The sequence below is a fragment of the Chiloscyllium punctatum genome, chromosome 18, assembly GCF_047496795.1.
Source record: "Chiloscyllium punctatum isolate Juve2018m chromosome 18, sChiPun1.3, whole genome shotgun sequence".
NCBI classification, from domain to species: Eukaryota; Metazoa; Chordata; class Chondrichthyes; order Orectolobiformes; family Hemiscylliidae; genus Chiloscyllium; species Chiloscyllium punctatum.
Window position 1 is genome coordinate 9,240,133 of NC_092756.1, and position 23,795 is coordinate 9,263,927.

The window sequence follows — 23,795 nt, forward strand, 5'->3', positions numbered from 1 at the left end:
GGGTACTCTGTCGGTTGCAGCCAGTGTCTGTCTCCTGAGGAGGTCATTACGGTTTCTCGCTGCGGCACATTGCAACTGGTGGTCGATGAGTTGAGCATCGTATCACGTTCTTATGAGGGCATCCTTGAGTTCAGCTTTGAACAAGACTTCTCTGCATAGGTCCTCCAACCAACACTATACAGCAGGTATATTGCCGACATTTCCTTCCACTGCCCCCATGGTGAGGAGTCACTGAAACAATTACACAGTGATATCAGTGATTTCATCCCATCATCAAACTCACCCCAGATGACTCTTTAGTAACTGTCTCATTCTTGGACACAAGAATCTCCATCAAGGATGGACACCTCAGCACCTCACTGTACTGCAAACCCATGGGTAACCTCCAAATGCTACATTTCTCTCGCTTCCACCTGAAACATATTAAAACAGCCATCCCGTCTGGACAAGCCCTACATGCACACACAGGATCTGTTCAGAAGTACTCAAGGATGGCCTCATAAAAGGGTATGATGCTGAACTCATCGCCCGCCAGTTCCGACCTGCCACAGCAAGAAACCGTAATGACTTCCTCAGGAGACAGACACAGGCTATAACCGACAGGGTACCCTTAATTGTCCAGTACTTCCCGGGAGCTGAAAGACTACACCATGTTCTTTGCAGCCTGCAACACATCATCAGTGAGGATGAGCACCTCATCAAGACCTCCCCCACACCTCCACTGCTCACCTTTAAACAACCACTAAACCTCAAACAAATCATTGTTTGCAGCAAACTGCCCGGATTTCAAGACACCATTCAATCTTGTCACAGTGAACACTGTAAGACGTATCAGAGTGTCGAAATGGATACCACCATTACCTGTGGGACACCACCCACCAGGTACATGGCAGGTAATCATGTGACTCGGCCAACGTGGTCTATCTCCTCCGCTGCAGGCAAAGGTGCCCCGAGGCATGGTACATTGGCAAGACCGAGCAGAGACTATGGCAATGGATGAATAGAAACCACACAACAATCAACAGACAGGAGTGTTCCTTCCCCAGTCGGAGAACACTTCAGCGGTCCAGGACATTCGATCTCAGACCTTTGGCTGACTATCCTCCAAGATGGACTTTGGGACTGGCGACAACACAAAGTGGGCGAGCAGAGCCTGGTAGCCAAGTTTGGTACTCATGGGGATGGCCTCAACTGAGACTTTGGGGTCATGTCACACTCCAGGTGACTCCACTGCACTACACGCACTCTCTCACAAACACACACTCCTACAGACCCATACACTCACGCAGGCCCTCTCTCACACACAAGCTCTCTCTCATAGACTCATACATACACATCCACACTCACACATACACACACCCTCTCATCGACTTATACAGCTTTAACACTCGCACTCAGACACATGCGCATACTCTCTCACAGACACTCAAACACCCCACCCCCACCCCCACCACACACGCATGCTATTTTGCTCAGAAACCACGTGAGATTCTAAAAATCCTTTTTTTTCAGAAAAAGAATCAGTCTGAACATCGGGGCACAGACAGCCTCACACAGGGTACCTCACACCTTCAATGCATTACCTGAGCTGACATGGCATCAACTGGTAAAGTTCACTTGAGAATGTAACTTTCATGAAAACGTTCTGGGATTTACATATGAAACAAATGAAGACAACATGGTCTTTCTAAAAGATGAGACATAACAAACAATCTAGGTCTTCTTCAACATATAATCTCAGTTTCACCACACTGGAAACTTTTGCAATAAATTCTGTGTCTTATGAGCTTATATTCCACGACCACCTGATGAAGGAGCAGCGCTCCAAAAGCTAGTGCTTCCAAATAAACCTGTTGGACTATCACCTGGTGCTGTGTGATTTTTAACTTTGTTCACCCCAGTCCAACACCGGCACCTCCAAATCAGGATTGATGAAGGCAGTGTGATGAAAGTGATCGATATGTACTTCAGTCAGGCATTCAACAAAGTTCTACATGATAGATTGGTGAGCAAGATGAGGTCACATGAAACACATGGAGAACGAGCCATTTGGAGATAGAAGGAAGGAGGCAGAGGGTGGTGATGGAGGTTGCTTTCCAGACTGGAGACCTGTAACCAGCGGTGGGACACAGTGATCGATGCTGGGTCATCGTTTATTGTCATTTATATAAACGATTTGAATGTGAACATTGGAGGTCGAGTCAGTAATTTTGCAGATGACACCAAAATTGGATATGCAGTGGACAGCAAACATTCCCGCAGAGTACCACTGGACCTTGATCAGATGGGTTACTGGGCTGAGGAATGGTAGATGGAGTTTAATTTCCATAAATGTGAGGTGCTGCATTTTTGAAAGGCAACTCAGGGTGGGACATATGCATGGAACGGTAAGGTCCGGGGGAGTGTTACTAAACAAAGAGACCTTGGAGTGGTGGTTCATAGATGTTTGAAAATGGAGTCATGGGTGGACAGGGGAGTGAAGAAGGTGTTTGGTATTTAGATTCACATGTAAACTTTATTGTTACGTGTTCTCAAGTACAGGGGTACGGAGTACAGTGAAATGTGCACAATGTCATCAAACACGGTAATTCAACAACTAAGTGAGAGGGAAAGCATTACTGTGCTTCTGAGTATAAGTAGAAAAATCAAGAAATAAAGTTAAATGTTAACATTACAGTCTTTTATAGTGTTAAGTTGGACAATTAAGTAATAACAGTAAAAGTTGCCCCGTGTTTCTGAAGTGCACTCCCTGTGAAGGCTCGATCCCCTTTGTTTGGGCCCGCTGTTTGGGAAACCTCCATCTCCCTGCTCTCGGTGCTGCAGATGCTGGGGGTAGGGGTGGGGGGTATCTCCCCCATCAACACTTCAGGCTTGCTCAGGTTTAGGACCATTTGGTGCAGCCATTTTGGTGTCGAGCGATTTGCCGCAGACCCATTTAGGCGCAGAACTATTTCAGCGCAGCTCATACTTATTCCTTTTCAGGCTTAGTAAAAGCATTAATGAAAGCAATAAAAATAAAAGTAATGCTTATTCTCTTTCCTAAAAATGTTAAAAAGAAGAAAATGTGAAAGAAACAAGTTAATTACAAAAAATGTAAAAATATGATGTTTATTCAAAATTATGGGCAATCCCTCGTAAATACTCAACATCATTTCTCTCACTAAATCTTCTTACAAATGTTTCTATTCTAGCGTCTGCTTCCCTGAATTTCTTTAATTTCAACGGAATATCATGCCCTGCTACAAGATGCTCTTAGTAAATGTCCCTTCCAATCTGAACTTTTAGTAAACTGTCAATAAATTTCCTAATAACTGGATGTTCCACTCCAAGTTCGCACTGTCATCTCCTGCGGGCAGCTTCTGCATTATTGTTTGTTTTGTCCACATTGTTTAAAGTTCTTTCATATAAATTCCACATTCCAACTGGAAAAAGCAGTGGACGCCGACCATTTCCTTTGCGTAATCTGCTACCTCCATAGTTATCCTCGAACCAGCCCAGCAGCAGTTGCAGTTCATCTGGAAGCGCCTCAGTCAAATGTTCAATGTTTTCAACCGGGATAAATGCAAGACCAATGATCATTTTAGCTCTCAAAGAAAACTCCAAGTCAATGTTATACGAACTCAAGTGTCCCAAAATGGCAAGATGTTTTCTCACATTTTGAGCCAGGTGAAAAAAAATCCCTGGATTTCTGCAGGAAGAAAATGCTGCTGTAAACTTTTGAAATTTGCAAGTTCAAAGTCACAGTTGATAATGTCAGGGTGGCATTCAGGCTGTATTTCCAGAACCATTTCAAATAAATTACATACAACAAATGATAAATTATTTGGGAGTAAAGCACACAACAATGGGAACACACCTTTATGTATTTCGCCTAAAATACATTCCCCTTGTGAAAATAGAGCTGGGGAAATTTTGAATGTTCCATCAACATGTAACTTTTTTGATTGTTTCAGAAACGTGACATTCCTTTGTCTTGTAAATATAAGAATTCTGCTGGTGGTGCTCCTGCTGTTGGCTAGTATGAATTTTTCTTCATTATATTCATGAACAGAATATGTGTTAAAGCTGTCTGGAATTACAAGTTCTTCTAAACTTCTTGGAATTACTGAGTAAGCAGCAATTTCTTTCCTTGTCCAACTAATCATTGTCTTCAGGGCTGTGTTGTTAGGCATCATTCCTTGGCAAGCTTCCGACATATATTCTAGGCACTCGTTAATCACTTGTAAACTTCCCTCTACAGTTTCAGCTGCTCATACCATCATTTCAAAGATAAAAGTATCTCTTTCTACCTTCTTTAATTGGTTATATTTTATTTTAATAAAAACTACAAACTGCTGGAAACCGTATATCTGCACCAAAACAGTTCTTTTCCTGAATGGGTCTGCAGCAAAATGGGCTGCACCAAACAGGCCGCACCAAATCGGTCGCGCCAAAATGGCTGCACCGAATGGTCCCACTCCGAGCTTGCTCTGACCATGTTAGGCTCAGGCCCACAGCCACATCCACACCCCAGACGGTCATCCGACAGTATTCAGGACCCACGGCCACTGGCACACTTCCCACAATGCATCCCCACTGTTGTCTCTCGACAGAACTCCAGAAATGAAGGAAAATCTATACTACAAGGAGAGAGAGAGAAAGGTATATGGCCAGCCAGGAGCAAAATGGGCGGAAGGTGCCTGTTCCACAATCTTGGAGAACTGGCTCATTCACTCCCTTACACTGCCCGCTCCCACTCTCTCTCTCTCTCTCTCCCTCACTCTGCCGGCTCCCACTTTCTCTCACCCACACTGCCCCTCCCACTCTCTCCGTCTCACATTGCCCACTCTCACTCTCCCTCCTTCACCATGACGCTCTCACTCTCCCTACCTCACACTGCCTGCTCCTACTCTCTCCCCCTCACACTGTCCTCTCCCACGGTCTGTCTTACTCCCTCACACTGCACGCTCCCACTCTCTCTCTCTCCCCTTCACACCGCCGGCACCCACTCTCTCTCTCCCCTTCACACTGCCGGTGCCCACCCTCTCTCTCTACCTCACACTGCTGGCTCCCAAAATCTCGCCCTCACACTGCCCGCTGCCACTCTCTCTTTCCCTCACACTGCCTGGTCTCACTCTCTCTCCCTCACACTGATGGCTCCCACTCTCTCCCTCCCTGACACTGCCCGCTCCGACTCTCTCTCTCTCCCTCACACTGCCAGCTCCCACTGTCTCTCTCGCTCCCTCCCACTCCCTCTCTCCCCTTCACTCTGCCGGCACCCTCTCTCTCTCTCTCCCTCACACTGCCGGCTCCCACACTCTCTCCCTCACACTGCCCGCTGCCTCTCTCTCTCCCTCACACTGCCTGGTCTCACTCTCTCTCCCTCACACTGCCGGCTCCCACTTTGCCCCCCTCACACTGCCCGCTCCCTCACACTGCCGGCTCCCACTCTGTCCCTCACTCCCTCCCTGACACTGCCCGCTCCGACTCTCTCTCTCTCTCTCTCTCTCTCTCCCTCACACTGCCCGCTCCCACTCTTTCTCTCCATCACACTGCGCACTCCATCTCTCTCTCTCCCAAACACTGCCATCGGCCACTCTCCCTCTCCCTCACGCTGCTGGCTCCCAAACTCTCTCCCTCAAATCCCCTGCACCCACTCTCACTCCCTCACACTGCCCGCTCCGACTCTCTTTCTCCCTCACACTGCCGGCTCCCACTTTCTCTTTCTCCTTCACACTGCCGGCACCAACTCTCTCCCTCCCTCACACTGCCCACTCCCACTCTCTCTCTCTCTCTCTCTCTCTCTCTCAAACTGCCCGCTCCCACCCTGCCTCCCTCGCACTGCCTGCTCACAATCTCACTCTCCTTCACACTGCCGGCTCCCACTCGCTCTCTCCCTCACACTGCGCGTTCCCACTCTCTCTCCCTCACTCTGCCCAGTCCCACACTCTCTTTCTCCTTCAATCTGCCCGCTCCTACTCTCTCTCCCTCAAACTGCCCGCTTCCACTCTCTCTCTCCTTCACACTGCCCGCTCCCACTCTCTCACTGACTCACACTGCCCGCTCCCACTCTCTCTCTCCTTCACACTACCCGCTCCCACTCTCTCTCTCCCTCACACTGCCCGCTGCCACACCCTCTCCCTGACACTGCCCGCTCCGAGACACTCTCCCTCACACTGCCGGCTCCTACACTCAGTCCCTCAAATGGCCCGCTCCCACTCTCTCTCTCCCTCACTCTGCCCGCTCCCACTCTCTCCCTCCCTCACACCGCCCGCTCCCACTCTGGCCCTCACACTGACGGCTCCCACTCTGGCCCTCCCTGACACTGCCCGGTCCGACTCTCTCTCTCTCCCTCACAATGCCCGCTCCCACTCTCTCTCTCTCCCTCACACCGCCCGCTCCCACTCTCTCTCTCCCTCACCCTGATACTGACACCCTCTCCCTGATACTGCCAGCTCCCACTCTCTCTCCCTCACCCTGCGCGCTCCCACTCTCTCTCTCCCTCACACTGCCAGCTCCCACTCTCTCTCCCTCACACTGTCGGCACTCACTCTCTCTCTCCCTCACACTGCCGGCTCCCACACACTGTCCCTCAAATGGACTGCTCCCACTCTCTCTCCCTCTCACTGCCCGCTTTCCCACTCTTTCCATCACATTGCCCACTCCCACTCTCTTTCTCACTCTGCCCGCTCCCACTCTCTCTCCACTCACACTGCTGGCTCCCACTCAGCGCTAACAATTTCTGTCTCCCTGACAACGCCGCTCCGACACTCTATCCCTCACACTGCCGGCTCCCACTCTCTCTCTCCCTCACACTGACGGCTCCAAATCTCTCCGTCCCTCTCACTGCCCGCTGACACACGCTCTCCCACACACTGCCGGCTCCCAAACACACTCTCCCTGACACTGCCCGCTCCGACTCTCTCTCTCCCTCACACTGCCTGCTCCCACTCTCTCTCTCCCACACACTGCCGGCCCCCAAACACACTCTCCCTGACACTGCCCGCTACGACACTCTCTCCCTTACACTGCTGGCTCCCACTCTCTCTCTCCCTCACACTCTTTCCCTCACATTGCCCACTTTCACACTCTTTCCATCACACTGCCCACTCCCACTCTCTCTCTCACTCTGCCCGCTCCCACTCTCTCTCCACCTCACATTGCACGCTCCCACTTTCTCTCTCCCTGACAATGCCGCTCCGACGCTCTATCCCTCACTTCCGTCTCCCACTCTCTCTCCCTCACACTGCGCGCTCCCACTCTCTCTCCTTCACACTGTTGGAGCACACCCTCTCTCTCCTTCACACTGCCGGCACCCACACTCTCTACCTCAAATGCCCTGCACCCACTCTCTCTCCCCCTCACACTGCCCGATCCGACTCTCTTTCTCATTCACACTGCTGGCTCCCACTCTTTCTCTCCCTCACAACGGCCCGCTCCCACTTTCTCTTTCTCCTTCACACTGCCAGCGTCTACACTCTCTCCCTCCCTCAAACTGCCCGCTCCCACTCTGCCTCCCGCGCACTGCCCACTCGCGATCTCACTCTCCTTCTCACTGCCCGCTCCCATTCTCTCTCTTCCTCACACTGCCGGCTCCCACTCTCTCTCCCTCACTCTGCCCAGTCCCACTCTCTCTCTCCTTCACACTACCCGCTCCCACTCACTCTCGCTCACACTGCCCGCTCCCACTCTCCCTCTCCCTCACACTGCCGGCCCCCAATCTCTCTACCGCTCAAACTGCCCGCTCCCACTATCTCTCTCCCTCACACTGCCCGCTCCTACTCTCTCCCTCCCACTGCGGGAAAACGGAGGACTGGGAAGCTTTTAAAGAACAACAGAGGATTAGTAAGAAGGAAATACGCAGAGAAAAAATGAGGTACGAAGGTAAACTGGCCAAGAATATAAAGGAGGATAGTAAAAGCTTTTTTAGGTATGTCCAAGGCAAAAAAATGGTTAGGACAAAAATTGGGCCCTTGAAGACAGAAGCAGGGGAATATATTACTGGGAACGAAGAAATGGCAGAGAAATTAAATGGGTACTTCAGATCTGTGTTCACTGGGGAAGACACAAGCAATCTCCCTGAGGTAACAGTGGCTGAAGGACCTGAACTTAAGGGAATTTCTATTTGCCAGGATTTGGTATTGGAGAGACTGTTAGGTCTGAAGGTTGATAAGTCTCCGGGACCTGATGGCCTGCATCCCAGGGTACTGAAGGAGGTGGCTCGGGAAATCGTGGATGCGCTGGTGATTATTTTCCAGAGTTCAATAGAATCAGGGTCGGTTCCTGAGGATTGGAGGGCGGCTAATGTTGTGCCACTTTTTAAGAAGGGTGGGTGGGAGAAAGCAGGAAATTATAGACCAGTTAGTCTGACCTCAGTGGTGGGAAAGATGCTGGAGTCTATTATAAAGGATGAAATTACGGCACATCTGGATAATAGTAACAGGATAGGACAGAGTCAACATGGATTTATGAAGGGGAAATCATGCTTGACTAATCTTCTTGAATTTTTTGAGGATGTAACTCGGAAGATGGACAAGGGAGATCCAGTGGATGTAGTGTACCTGGACTTTCAGAAAGCTTTTGATAAAGTCCCACACAAGAGGTTAGTGAGTAAAATTAGGGCGCACGGGATTGGGGGCAAAGTACTAGATTGGATAGAGAATTGGTTGGCTAATAGGAAACAAAGGGTAGTGATTAACGGCTCCATTTCAAAATGGCAGGCAGTGACCAGTGGGGTACCGCAGGGATCCGTTCTGGGACCGCAGCTTTTTACAATATATGTAAATGATATAAAAGATGGTATCAGCAATAACATTAGCAAATTTGCTGATGACACAAAGCTAGGTGGTAGGGTGAAATGTGATGAGGATGTTAGGGGATTACAGGGTGACCTGGACAAGTTAGGTGAGTGGGCAGATGCATGGCAGATGCAGTTTAATGTGGATAAATGACTGGTTATCCATTTTGGTGGCAAGAACAGGAAGGCAGATTACGACCTCAATGGTATCAAATTAGGTAAAAAGGCTGTTCAGAGAGATCTGGGTGTTCTTGTCCACCAGTCAATGAAGGCAAGCATGCAGGTACAGCAGGTCGTGAAGAAGGCTAATAGCATGCTGGCCTTCATAACAAGAGGGATTGAGTATAGAAGCAAAGAGGTGCTTCTGCAGCTGTACAGGGCCCTGGTGAGACCACACCTGGAGTACTGTGTACAGTTCTGGTCTCCGAATTTGAGGAAAGACATTCTGGCTATTGAGGGAGTGCAGCGTAGGTTCACGAGGTCAATTCCTGGAATGGCAGGATTGCCTTACACGGAAAGACTGAAGCGACTGGGCTTGTATACCCTTGAGTTTAGAAGACTGAGAGGGGATCTGATTGAAACGTATAGGATTATGAAAGGACTGGACACTCTGGCAGGAGGGAACATATTTCCGTTGATGGGGGAGTGCCGAACCAGAGGACACAACTTAAAAATACAGGGTAGACCATTTAGGACAGAGATGAGGAGAAACTACTTCACCCAGAGAGTGGTGGCTGTGTGGAATGCTCGGCCCCAGAGGGCAGTGGAGGCCCAGTCTCTGGATTCTTTTAAGAAAGAATTGGATAGAGCTCTTAAAGATAGTGGAGTCAAGGGGTATGGAGATAAGGCTGGAACAGGTTTCTGATTAGGAATGATCAGCCATGATCATATTGAATGGTGGTGCAGGCTCGAAGGGCAGAATGGCCTACTCCTGCATCTATTGTCTATTGCCCGCTGCCATACCCTCTCCCTCGCACCGCCCGCTCCCACTCTCTCTCTCTCTCTCCCTCACACCGCCCGCTCCCACTCTCTCTCTCTCCCTCACACCGCCCGCTCCCACTCTCTCTCTCTCCCTCACACCGCCCGCTCCCACTCTCTCTCTCTCCCTCCCTCACACCGCCCGCTCCCACTCTCTCTCTCTCTCCCTCACACCGCCCGCTCCCACTCTCTCGCTCTCCCTCACACCGCCCGCTCCCACTCTCTCTCTCTCCCTCACACTGCCCGCTCCCACTCTCTCTCTCTCCCTCACACCGCCCGCTCCCACTCTCTCCCCTTCAAACTGCCCACTCCCACTGTCCCTCTCCTTCACACTGCTGGCTCCCATTCTCTCTCCCCCTTACACTGCCAGCTCCCAATCTCTCTCCCTCTTCCTCGCACTGCACACTCCCACTCTCTCTCCCTCACACGGCCCGCTCTCTCTCTCCCCCACACACTCCTGGCTCCCACTGTCTCCCCCACACACTCCTGGCTCCAACTCGCTCTTTCCCTCACACTGACCGCTCCCACTCTCTCTCCGTCACACTCCCGGCTCCAACACCCACTCCCTCAAATGGCCAGCTCGCTCCCTCTCTCCCTCACACTGCACGCTCCCACTCTCTCTGTCCCACACACTGCCGGCTCCCATTCTCTCTCCCCTTACACTGCCCGCTCCCACTCTCTCTCCCTCACACTGCCCGCTCCCACTCTCTCCCTCTCCCTCACACTGCCCCCTCCCACTCTCTCTCCCTCACACGGCCCTCTCTCTCTCTCTCACTCGCCCCCTCACACTGACCGCTCCCACTCTCTCTCCGTCACACTGCTGGCTCCAACACGCTATCCCTCAAATGGTCTGCTCCCACTCACTGCCCGCTTCCTCTCTCTGTCCCTCACACTGCGCGCTCCCTTACTCTATCCCTCACACTGCCCGTTCCCAATCTCTCTCCCTCAATGTGCCCGCTCCCACTCTGCCTCCTTCACACTGTTCGTATCCAGTCTCTCTCTCCCCTCACTCTGCCCACTCCCACTCTCTCTCGCCTTCACACTGCTGGCACCACTCTCTCTCTCCCTTGCACTGCCCACTCACACTCTCTCTCTCCCTCAAACTGCCGGTTTCCACTCTCCCTCTCCCTCACACTGCCGGCTCCCATTCTCTCTCTCTCCCTCACACTGTGCGCTCCCACTCTCTCTCTCCCCTTCACACTGCCGGCGCCCACTCTCTCTTTCCCTCACAGTGCCTGCGCCCACTCTCTCTCTCTCACACTGCCCGCTCCCACTCTCTCTCTCCCTCACACTGCCCGCTCCCACTCTCTCTCTCCCTCATACTGCCGGCATCCACTCTCTCTCTCCCTCATACTGCCGGCATCCACTCTCTCTCTCCCACTCACTACCCGCTCCCTCTCTCTATCCCTCACACTGCCCAATTTCACACTCTCTCCCTCACACTGCATGCTCCCTCGCTCTCTCACTCTGCCCACTCTCACTCTCCCATCCTCATTCTGCCTGCTCCCACTCTCTCTCCCTCACATTGCCCGCTCTGACTCTCTCTCTCCCTCATACTGTGCGCTCCCACTTTTTCTATCCCTCACATTACCCGCTTCCACTCTCCATCCCTCACACTGCCCGCTCTCAACCTCTCTCTCCCTCACACTGACGGATCCCAATCTCTCTCACCCTGACACTGCCCGCTCCGAATATCTCTCCCTCACACTGCCCGCTCCCACTCTCTCTCTCTGTCACACTGCCCGCTCCCACTCTCTCTCTCTGTCACACTGCCAGTGCCCACTCTCTCTCTCCCTCACACTGCCAGTGCCCACTCTCTCTCTCCCTCACACTGCCAGTGCCCACTCTCTCTCTCCCTCACACTGCCAGTGCCCACTCTCTCTCTCCCTCACACTGCCAGTGCCCACTCTCTCTCTCCCTCACACTGCCAGTGCCCACTCTCTCTCTCCCTCACACTGCCAGTGCCCACTCTCTCTCTCCCTCACACTGCCAGTGCCCACTCTCTCTCTCCCTCACACTGCCAGTGCCCACTCTCTCTCTCCCTCACACTGCCAGTGCCCACTCTCTCTCTCCCTCACACTGCCAGTGCCCACTCTCTCTCTCCCTCACACTGCCAGTGCCCACTCTCTCTCTCCCTCACACTGCCAGTGCCCACTCTCTCTCTCCCTCACACTGCCAGTGCCCACTCTCTCTCTCCCTCACACTGCCAGTGCCACTCTCTCTCTCCCTCACACTGCCAGGGCCCACTCTCTCTCTCCCTCACACTGCCAGGGCCCACTCTCTCTCTCCCTCACACTGCCAGGGCCCACTCTCTCTCTCCCTCACACTGCCAGGGCCCACTCTCTCTCTCTCCCTCACACTGCCAGGGCCCACTCTCTCTCTCCCTCACACTGCCCGCTCCCACTCTCTCTCTCCGTCACACTGCCGGCGCCCACTGTCTCTCCCATACACTCCCGGCTCCAACTCTCTCTTTCCATCACACTGACCGCTCCCTCTCGCTCTCCCTCACACTGCACGATACCACTCTCTCCCCTCACTCTGATCACACCCACTCTCTCTCCTTCACACTGCCAGCTCCCACTCCCTCACCGTCAATCTACCGGCTCCCACTCTCTCTCCCCCTCACACTGCCGGCTCACGCTCTCTCCCTTGCACTGCCCACTCGCACTCTCTCTCTCCCTCACACTGCCGGTTTCCACTCTCTCCCTCACTCGGCCTGCTCTCTCTCTCTCTCCCTCACACTGCCGGATCCCACTGTGTCTCGCATACACTCCTGCCTCCAACGCTCTCTCTCCCTCACACTACCCGCTCCCACTCTCTCTCCCTCACACTGCCTGCTCCCATTCTCTCCCTCTCACTGCCCACTCCCACACTCTCACCACGTCACACTACCGGCTCTAAGTCTATCCGTCACTCTTCCCAATCCCACTCTCTCTCTCTCTCCCTCACACTCCCGATCCCACTCTCTCTCCCTCAAACTGCCCACTCCCACTCTGCCTCCCTCACACTGCCCATTGCAATCTCACTCTCCATACTGCCGGCTCCCTCTCTCTCCCTCACACTGCCGTTTCTAATTTATTGCCTCCCTAGCTCCCTTCCCCCAACCCCAAACACCCCTCCCTATTTATCTCTCAGCCGTATTCCAGCACCCACACTTCTGATGAAGTGCTGACATGCCCAATATGTCAACTTTCCTGCTCCTTGGATGCTGCCTGACCTGCTGTGCTTTTCCAGCGCCACACTTTAACACAAGCTGGAAGAACAACACCTCATCTCCCACTCGGGGACCCTGCAACCCTCTGGCTTCAACATCAAATTCAATAATTTTAGGTCCTGAACTCTCCCATGTCCCAGTGTTTTTGCCCCCTACCCCACATACCAGGCCTTGTTATTACGTAGCCTGCCATTACACACTACCTATGGTTAGCCACTAACAGTCCCCATGAACAGCTATTCACCCTCCCCCTGTCAGATCGTTATCCACTCCTTTGTTCAACTGCTCCTCTCTCTCTCTTTGGACTCTATCCCCACTTCTCATTTACTCCTTCACCCCTACCTTCTGCATAAAAACAGACATTTTTTTTCACAGTAACATCACGATGGCACAGCTTCCTCACAGCACGAGAGACCCGGGTTCAATTCCCGCCTCTGGCGACTCTCTGTGTGGAGTTTGCACATTCTCCCCGTGTCTGCGTGGGTTTCCTTCGGATGCTCCGGTTTCCTCCCACCATCCAAAAATGTGCAGGTTAGGTGAACTGGCCACGCTAAATTGCCTGCAGTGTTAGGTGAAGAGGTAAATGTAGGGGAATGGGTCTGGGTGGGTTGCGCTTCGGCGGGTCGGTGTGGACTTGTTGGGCCGAAGGGCCCGTTTCCACACTGTAAATAATCTAATCCAATCAGTTCCTGAAGAAGCGTCAATGGATCGAAAATGCGAACTGATTTCTTTTCACAGATGCTGCCTGATCTGCTGAGCTTTTCCAGCACCTTCTGGTTGCTGTGTGTGATTTACAGCATACGCAGTTCTTTTGGTTCTAATTTACCCAGAGTATCTAGTTCAGGTCCAACAGACTGAAACAGTGTTTATCAACCTTCCCAGTCCACACTAACTCCATCTCTCTCCCAGTATCTGCTGTCTCTCCCACTCCTTCACATTCAGTCCCCCCTCACAGTGACACTGCGCCTGCAAAACTGATGGTCATGTGTTGGCCTGCAGGACCCACCCCTCATTCACTCCCATTGGCTGGAGGATCATACCAACTCTCCTATTGGTCTGAAGCTGTGTCAATCAGCCAGGCCCCATTGTGACCTGAGTGGTGAGATCCTCCCAAGTGCATCAGAGGCTGAGGGGTGACCTCATAGAGATTTATAAAACCATGAGGGGCCTGGGTAGGATAAATAGACAAGGTCATTTCCCTGGGGTCGGGGAGTCGAGAATGAGAAGGCATAGGTTTAAGATGAGAGGGGAAGAATTTAAAATGGATCGGAGGGGCAATTTTTTTCCCCCACTGATGTTGGTGCTGTATGGAATCTTCTGTCAGGAAGTGGAGGATGTTGGTACAATTAAACCATTTGTCATTTGGATGGATAAATGAATAGGAAGAGTGCAGAGTGATATGTGCCAAGTGTTGGCAAATGGGACTAGATTAGGTTGGGATATCTGGTCAGCATGGACCAGTTTAACAAAAAGGTTTATTTTCATGCTGGACATCTCTACGGCTCTGCCCTGTGATGAGCTTCATCATTCACAGTGAATGGGTCAGTATCACAGAGCACAGGGACTGGAGGCTATTCAGCCCATTGGAGCTGTACTCTCTCCCTCTGGAGATGGTGCCAGTCAGTCCCAACTCACCTCCCATTTGATATAGCCCTCCAAATCCTTCTTTAAAAAAGTTAAATTTCAAATTTGTTTTGACAATAACTACTGAATCTGCATCCAGCTGTCTTTTAAATTGTTTCAGATGCTAAGAACTTAGTGAGTAAAATAATCTTCACATTTTTCCTCTGCATTATTTGCCAGTTACCTGAAAATGGTTACTAAAAATTGTGACGTTAAAAATTTCTCACTCTGTCTGTCTGTAAATGAAATACCCTGGAAACAAATCGACTCCTGTTCGAAATCACTGCTTAACCTTCTCACCTCCAAGGAGAATTGTCTGGCCTTCTGCTAACTCTCCATAAAAGAGAAACCTATCTTAATTTTAATTTATTAGTGCCATAGAGATGTACAGCACAGAAACAGACCCTTCAGTTCAACTTGTCCATGCCGACCAGATATCCTAAATTAATCTCGTCCCATATGCCAGCCCTTGGCCCATAGCCTTCTAAACCTTTCCCAATCACATATCCAATGAGATGCCTTTTAAATGTTGTAACTGTACCGGCCTCCACACTTTCTCTGGCAGCTCATTCCATACACGTGCCACGTTCAGCTTGAAACTTTGCTCCTAATATCCCTTTTCAATCTTTTCCCTCACGCCTGTGCTTTCTAGTTTTGGACTCACCGAAACAGGAATAAGACCCTGGCTGTTTACCCTATCCATGTCCCTCACGATTTTATCAACCTCTATGGTCACCTCTCAGCATCCGATTCTCCAGTGAAAACAGCCTCAGTCTATTCAGCCTCTCCCTATAGCTCAATCCCTCAACCCTGGCAACATCTTTGCATCTTTTCTGAATCCTTTCAAGTTTCACAATATCATTCCAATAGCGGGGAGACCAGGTCTGAGAGCAGAATTCCAGAAGTGGCTGAATGAATGTCCTGTTCAGCTGCAAACTGACGTCACAACCCCTGTACTCAATGCACTGACCAATAAAGGCAAGAACACCAAACGCTTTCTTCACTACCCTGCCTATCTATGATTCCACTTTCAAGGAACTATGAACCTGCACGCCAAGATCTCTTTGTTCAGCAACACTCCCCAGGACCTTCCCATTAAGTGTAGAAGTCCCGCCCTGATTTGCTTTTCCAAAATGCAGAACCTCACATATATCTAAATTAAACTTCATCTGCCACTCCTCAGCCCATTTGATCGGAGTCTCATTGTACTCTCGGGTAACTTTGCTGTCCATTGCACCTCCAATTTTGGTGTCTATTGTAAACCTAATAACCATAGCTCCTATATTCACATAGAAATCATTTATATAAATAGCAAAAAGCAGTGGACCCACTACCCAGCCTGACAGCATATTGCTCATCACAGGCTTCCAGTCCAAAAAGCATCCTGCACTATGACATTGACTGCTCAGCAAGGTTAGAGCTCATGGCACACAGGGAGATCTAACCATTTGGATACAGAACTGGCTCAAAGGCAGAAGACAGAGGGTGGTGATGGAGGGTTGCTTTTCAGACTGGAGGCCTGTGACTAGTGGAGTGTTACAAGGATCACTGCTGGATCCACTACCTTTCGTCATTTATATCAATGACTTAGATGTGATCATAGGAGGTATAGTTAGTGAGATGACACCAAAACTGGAGGTGTAGTGGACAGTGAAAAAGATTACCTCAGAGTACAATGGGATCTTGATCAGATGGGTGAATGGGCTGAGGAGTGGCATTTTGGGAAAGCAAATCTTAGCAGGACATATACACTTAATGGTAAGGTCCTGAGGAGTGTTACTGAACAAAGAGACCTTGGAGTGCAGGTAGATAGGATAGTGAAGGCGGCATTTGGTATGCTTTCCTTTATTGGACAAAGTATTGAGTACAGGAGTTGTGAGGTCATGTTGTGGCTGTACAGGACATTGGTTAGGCCACTTTTGGAACGTTGCCTACAAATATGGTCTCCCTCCTATTGGAAGGATGTTGTGAAACTTGAAAGGGTTCAGAAAAGATTTACAAGAACGTTGCCAGGGTTGGAGGATTTGAGCTAGGCTGGGGGTTGAATAGATTGGGGCAGTTTTCCCTGCAGCGTCGGAGGCTGAGAGGTGATCTTATCGATGCATATCAAAACATGAGGTGCATGGATAGGATAAATAGGCAACGTCTTTTCCCTGGCGTGGGGGATCCCAGCACTAGAGGGCATAGGTTTATGGTATGAGGGGAAAGACTTTAAAGAGACTTGAGAGGCAACGTTTTCACACAGAGGGTGGTACGTGTATGGAATGAGCTGTCAGAGAAAGTGGTGGAGGGCATTACGATTGCAACATTTAAAAGGCATCTTCATGTGTATATGAATAGGAAGGATATGGGCCGGGTGCTGACAGTGGGGACTAGATTGCATTGGGATATCTGATCAGCATGTATTGGTTGGACCGACGGGTCTCTGTTTCTGTGCTGTCCATCTATGACTCTTTGACCTTCCAGCCAATTCCGTATCCAAACAGCGAGTTCAGCCTGAATTCTATGGTATTGAACCTGCTAACCAGTGTGTTCTGTGAAACCTTGTGTCTTTCTCAAGTCCAAGTTAATGATTTCAATGCACAAAGCCATGCTGACTCTCCCTAATCATTTCTTGCTTTTCCAATGACATGTAAATCCTGTCCCGGAGAATCCCTTCCAACAACTTCCCTGCCACTGACTTCAGGCTCACCGGTCTATAGTTCCCTGGCTTTTCCTTACCACCTTTCTCAAATAATGGCACCCATCTTCCAGCACCTCACCTGTGGCGATCGATGATACAAATATCGCAGCGAGGGGCCCAGCAAAAGCTTCCCTAGTTAACCACAAAGTTCTGGGATACACCTGATTAAATTCCAGGGATTTATCCACCTTTATGCATTTTAAGACATCCAGTACCTCCTCCTCTATAATATGTACACTTCCCAAGTTATCACTATTTATTTCTCCAACATCTCTAACTTTCATATGCCCTTTCAATAAAATCTGACATGAAATAATTACAGAATCTCTCCCACCTCCTGCTGTTCCATAGACAGTCTTGTTGATCTTTGAGGCTCGCTATTCTCTGCCTAATTATTCTTTTGTCTTTAGTGTATTTGTAGATTCTCTTTGGTTTCTCCTTAAACCTATTTCCCAAAGCTATCTCATGTCCCCTTTTCTGCCTCCTGGTTTGCCACGAGTATACTCCTACTTCCCTTATTGCCCCCTAGGGACTCACTCAAACAGAGTGGTCTGTACCTGCCATATCCTTCCTTCATTTTCTTGATCAGAGCCTCAATTTCGAAGTTCATGCAGCATTCTCGACACCTCCCAGCCTTGGCCTTAATGGGAACATACTATCTGCGTACTCTCATTGTCACAGACCTATGGAGGCAATGGCAGATAAGGACAGAGAAACAATCATTATCAGTAAAGAGGTCGGGTTGGGAAAACTAACAACTCATCCTTATCTCTATAATTCCTCTCTAGCCTCAGAACTATCACTATCTCTGGTATCAAAAACATCTCAATCAATGCAACATCCTCCAATCTCTAATCTCCTCCAGTCTCAACACCCGCCCTATCTCTAACCTTGTCCACCCTCACAAATCTTTGTGATGTGCCTTTCTTTAATTCCAACCTTCAGGATAACCCACTTTTATTTCAGATTCCTGAATCCTGAGCTCCACAATGTCCCACTTAACATCTGTCACATTTTCCTGCAATAAACATTAATCAATTCCGTATCATCTATACTAATATCACCTTCTCTGACCTGGTTTCTATTTTGGCTTGTCATATTTCTACATTATGCATCTGTGGTCTACATGACAGAAAAACATGTTGTGGTCCATTGGGTTTTTGCTGCAAAGAAATCTCCCAGCTAGCTATTTTAATTCCATTTTCCAGCACTGAGCCCATAGACCTGTCAGCCTTGGCATTGCAAGTGTGTTCCTAAATATATCTGAAATGCCATCGGGATTTCTGTCTCTCACTCACTTCCAGACAGTGAGGTTTAGTGCAATTGTTACTCTATGCTATCACCCACAGGAACACAGAGCAGCTGGGTCTGTGCGAACCAGAGATCGCCCACACATTGGGAAGGATGGCAGGGTCCCTGAGAGGGGGCACAGGAGAGTTACCAGGATGGTTCAAGGAATGGGGGGTTTTAGTTGCAGAATTTGTGGGGATTCTTTAACATTAATTACTCATGTGACATGTGTGTTGCTAATACACATCAAGAATAACCATCCACAATTAATAGACTGTCCTTTTCAACCTCTCCCCTTGCCTGCGCTGTGGTAATATTCAGGTTAACCACCACCGACATCTCTCTCTAATGGGAGAGTAGTCCTATGGTCTGGGAGGACAATGCTGACTTGATCTTTCACACAGTGATGCCACTGTCCCTCGGGGGTGGGGAGAGGGAATACTGAAGGTGGTGGATGGGAAACCACTCAGGTACAGTGCTTTACCCTGGAGGATGTTCACTTTCTTTAATATTGTTGGGGGGTTGCACTGATGCAGGCAAGTGGAGAATGTTCCAACACAATCCTGATGTGTACCTTATAGATTGCAAACAGACATTGGGGAATCAGGGGTTTGGAAAAACTGAGAGTATTCTCCTTGTAGCAAAGGAAATTGTGGGGAGCTGTGACAGAGCGGTTTACAAAAGTTACACATTATAATAATAAACCTTCCACCCGTCAGCTCATTATACAAGGATTAGAGGACAAATGTTGAAGATTTGGGAAGATCTATTGAGAGGATGGTTTGTTTCAAAGAAGAACTTCAATGCAGCAAATGGCATTGATCTGGAACACAATACTCTCACACAATATGAATATCCAGGTCATGATGTATTGAGTAATTCTGTCAGTTTGGCGTTACAATGACTGAGATTACCATCTGAATATCTGCCTGTAATACAAGTTTATAACATCCGTCACTGTCAGTTCAAGTTTGAAACGCATACAATCCCCTCCTCCTGGTCAAGGAGGACTGTACACATTACCCCTGGCGGAGGTCAGCAGGCAATTCAGGGGCAAATCTGTGTTGGTTTCTAGGAGTTTCCACCTTGGGACTTCATGTGACTGAACATGGAACAGAATGATCCAAGATTCAGTGAGATATGGAGAGCAGGATTTCCTTCCTTTTTGTTCTTCCGTGCTGCCGCTGTGCCTCCTCAATAAGACATGGGGTGTGAAAGGCTCATGCAGCTCGATGGGCAAGTTGTCTCCATTCTGACCAATGGGCAACAAGCTCCTCCCAGTCATTAAACAGAGTATCCCTGAAAAGATAGCAACTGAGCATGCTTCCCACTGCCCAGTGCTCCCAGTAAATATTTTGAATAATGAGGGGGGAAAATCAAGACAAGGCATAACAGGAATGTTCCAAGAGCATTATAAACAGTTTACAGAGAGATATTCACAGGAAACGTGGGCAACAAGTTGGCAAATGGAGTATAACTTGGGATAAACTGTCGAAAGCTGCACCACAAAGGGACTGGGGGAAAATGAGCAGGAAACACAAAGCTAGCACACAGTTACAACATGGAATCAGGAAAGGGAATGGAATACTGTCCCTTATTTCAAAGAGTTTGCAACATAAGAGTTTGGAATATATACCTTAGGGCAACTAAACAAATGGCAAGTGAGACCACAACTGGAGGAACGGGAACAGATTTGGTCGCTTTATTTCGCGAAATAGAGTAGTTGATTGGAGGCATTTCAGAGAAGATCCATTGGGATGATCCCTGTTTTATAGGGATTATCCTGTAAGCAAAGGCTGAACAAGTTGGGAATCTATTCACTAGACTTTGGAAGAATGAGAGGTGATCTCTTTGAAACATACAGGATTCTGTCGAGGTTTGACAGGGTAAATATGGAGAGGATGTGTCCCATTACGGGTGAGTCTTGAACCAGATTCTGGATCAGTCGCGGAATCAAGGGTTCTGTTTCAGATTTGTCAAGTTAAAGGCAACACCGACACAGGTTAGGGTTTCAGTAGCAATGGAGCTGGAGTGAAAAGGAGACAAGCAACGTTTTAGAGATTGAATTTCCTGATGTTTGTGATTGTGTAGATGTCTGATCAGAAGGTCACCTTGGGGTCAGATATGAGAGCAATATTGTGAAGAATGTAGTTCTGCCTCAGACACTTCCCAGTGAGAGCGAAGGACACAGCAGTAAGGGAAATGAATTTGGAACAACAACTGGGGGGGAAATGGGTTTAACAATTGCAGTGTTTCATTGGAATGAATTGCAGCTAATCGAAGCGTGGTAAACAGTTTGATTACTGAGTAACAGTGGAGTAATGGAGAGGGATGATGGGGAGGGAGAGCTGGACATTGTCAGTGTACATGTGAAACCTAACACAGTGCTTTTGGGCGATGTTACCTCCTGGCAGTATGTAGGTGAGAAACTGGACGGGCCAAGGATAGATCCTTGAGGGACACCAAATACAAGGAATTCAGAAAGGAAAGGGAGAGTGGAGATGGAGCAGGATTTTCCAATGACGGTGAGGACAAATATCAGTTTTTAGCAGAATGGGAGAGAAGGACATGACCAGAAAAGACAGATAGATCATGGAACAATATCTGTGAAGTGGCAGGGGGGGCGGGGGGGAGGTGCAGTGACAAGCAGGAGGATGAGAGAGAGAGATTTGGAACGTCCATGATTTAGCTACACTAGGGTAAATGGTCAAGATAACCTCTAATAAGGCTTGACAAGAGACTCTAGGAAGTGAAAGTTTAGGACTAAAATGAGGAGCATCCTTGTGAGGCAGAATGGCTCGGTGGGCTAGTGGAGAGGGAGGGAAGAAACCGAGGCAGCTGATCGGATTATCTCAATGTTATTGACAGAGAAACTCCATGTGCTCCTCACTCTTGTTGTAGGAGGGGAGGATGGAGGAGACAGGATAATAGACATTGTTTTCGAAATAATAAAAAACAAAACTGTGACAGTGATTCTAAAAATAAGTTAACAAACCCGTCGTACTTCTCATTTATCAAGAATATTAAAATAGTCAACTGAAGTTCAGAGTTCAGGTTTGAATCCCAAATTGGTAGAGGGTTGCTCTGAAGTCAAGAAAAATAAAGAAACTGTAATGAAGAATCTACTGTTTGCCATGGAACCATTAGGGATGTTTTTTCTGCCATTGACAATGTCCTTGAGGGAAAGAAACCCGACAGTAGGCCAACAAATCACTCATTGTATTAATCACTGTACAGTCTCAACAAAGGATGGCATGGTGGCACAGTGGCACAGTAGTTAGCACTGCTGCCTCACAGTGCCAGAGACCCGGGTTCAATTCTTGCCTCAGGCGACTGACTGTGTGGAGTTTGCACATTCTCCCCGTGTCTGCGTGGGTTTCTTCCAGGTGCTCCAATTTCCTCCCACAGTCCAAAATGTGCAGGTTAGGTGAAGGGGTAAATGTAGGGGAATGGGTCTGGATGGGTTGCATTTCGGCTGGTCGGTGTGGACTTGTTGGGCCGAAGGGCCTATTTCCACACTAAGTAATCTAATCTAATCTAAAAGGAATGAAACTGGATGGACCACATTGCATCTACCAATGCACCAGCAAATACAACCACACAATCAGCCCTCTTGTCCCTACAACTTCTGCCTCACTGTGGACCAACGACAGCAGTAGAACTGTACTCCAGCCCAAACTGAAATCTCATGGCCTGATATCCCCCACTCAACCATTAACATCAAGCCAGGGGAATCAACCCTGGTTCAATAGTGAATACAGGAGGGCATGCCAGCAGTACCAAAAATGAGGTGCCAACCTGGTGCAGCGACAAGCAGCACAAACAACACCAAATGGAACTAAGTGATCCCATAAACAATGGATTAGATCGGAGTTCTGCAGTTCTGTCACACCTAGTCAGGAATGGTGATGGACAATTACAGCATCACAGGTATCCCCACCTTTACTAATGGAGGGGTCTCACACATCCATTCCACAGATAAGAGGACAGCATTTGCAGCAATTTCCAGCCAGCAGTGCCAAGTGGATGAGCCTTCTCCATTGGTCCCTGACATCACAGATATGAATCGAAATGGTTTAAAACTCATGTCAAATCAGATTAAGAAATGGATAAGTAGTGTAAAGGCTATGGGCCCTGCCAATATTCTGGCAATAATACTGTTGGCTGTGCTTCAGAACTTGCTGCCCACCAAGGCAAGTACTGCTCCAGCACTGTCACCTACCGACTTTGTGGAACATTGCTCAGGGATGTTCCAACACAAAAACACAGGGCAGATCCAACTCAGCCAATTCCCCTCCATCAGTCCACACTCGCTCAGCAGTGAAGTGATAGAAGGCCGATGCACCTGCTCAGGAATAACCTACCCAGCGATGCCCAGTTTGGGTTCTGCCAGGGCCACTCAGTTCCTGAGCTTGTTACAGACTTGATTCACAAACTGACAAACAGCTGAATGAGGTGAGGATGACAGGCCAGACCCCCTCCAAGTCCACTATTTCGACTTCAGTGATATCACCGGACCTCACCACAGTCTCAGCTCATTTGCTGAAACTCTCATTCATTCCTTTTGTTAATCTAGATTTCATTATCTAAACCCACTCCTGGCCAGCATCCCACATTCACCCTCCCGATAATCTCAAGAATATTGAAAACTCTACTGCCAAAGTGCTCACTTGTACCAAAACTTGCTGATCAATCAAAAGATCAATAAGCAACAACAATTTACTTTTGCACCTTTGAATTAATTCCTGACTGTAATCATTCCTATGTCCCTGCACCACACACCCTTTCATATCTCAATAACTCATTTTAGTTCAGACTCTCAATGATGTGTTTATTTTTGAGTTCACCTGTGTGACTGTTTCTATAGACTCCAAGGGAACATGTCTGGAATCCCCACTCTAACCCTCTAAGATCTACTTTCTTCCTTTAAGGCATTCTTGAAAAACTGCTTATTTAGTAATGGTTGTGGCCACTGGACGCAATATTCTTCATCTGTAGCCTTATGTCAAAAGTTCTCAATAATATTTTTGTGAAATTAAAACCATGATGATTTGTACAGATATCTTCTACTCGTCAATATCACTGAGTGAATAAATCTGTAATGTCGCTTACCCAACCACCTTCACCATACAAACTGCAGCAGTCCAAGGAAGTCAAACATCACCCTCTCCACAGGCAACAAGGCTTTGGCATTGATCACGGGTTTCTGTGGAAGGAGAAACACATAGTTG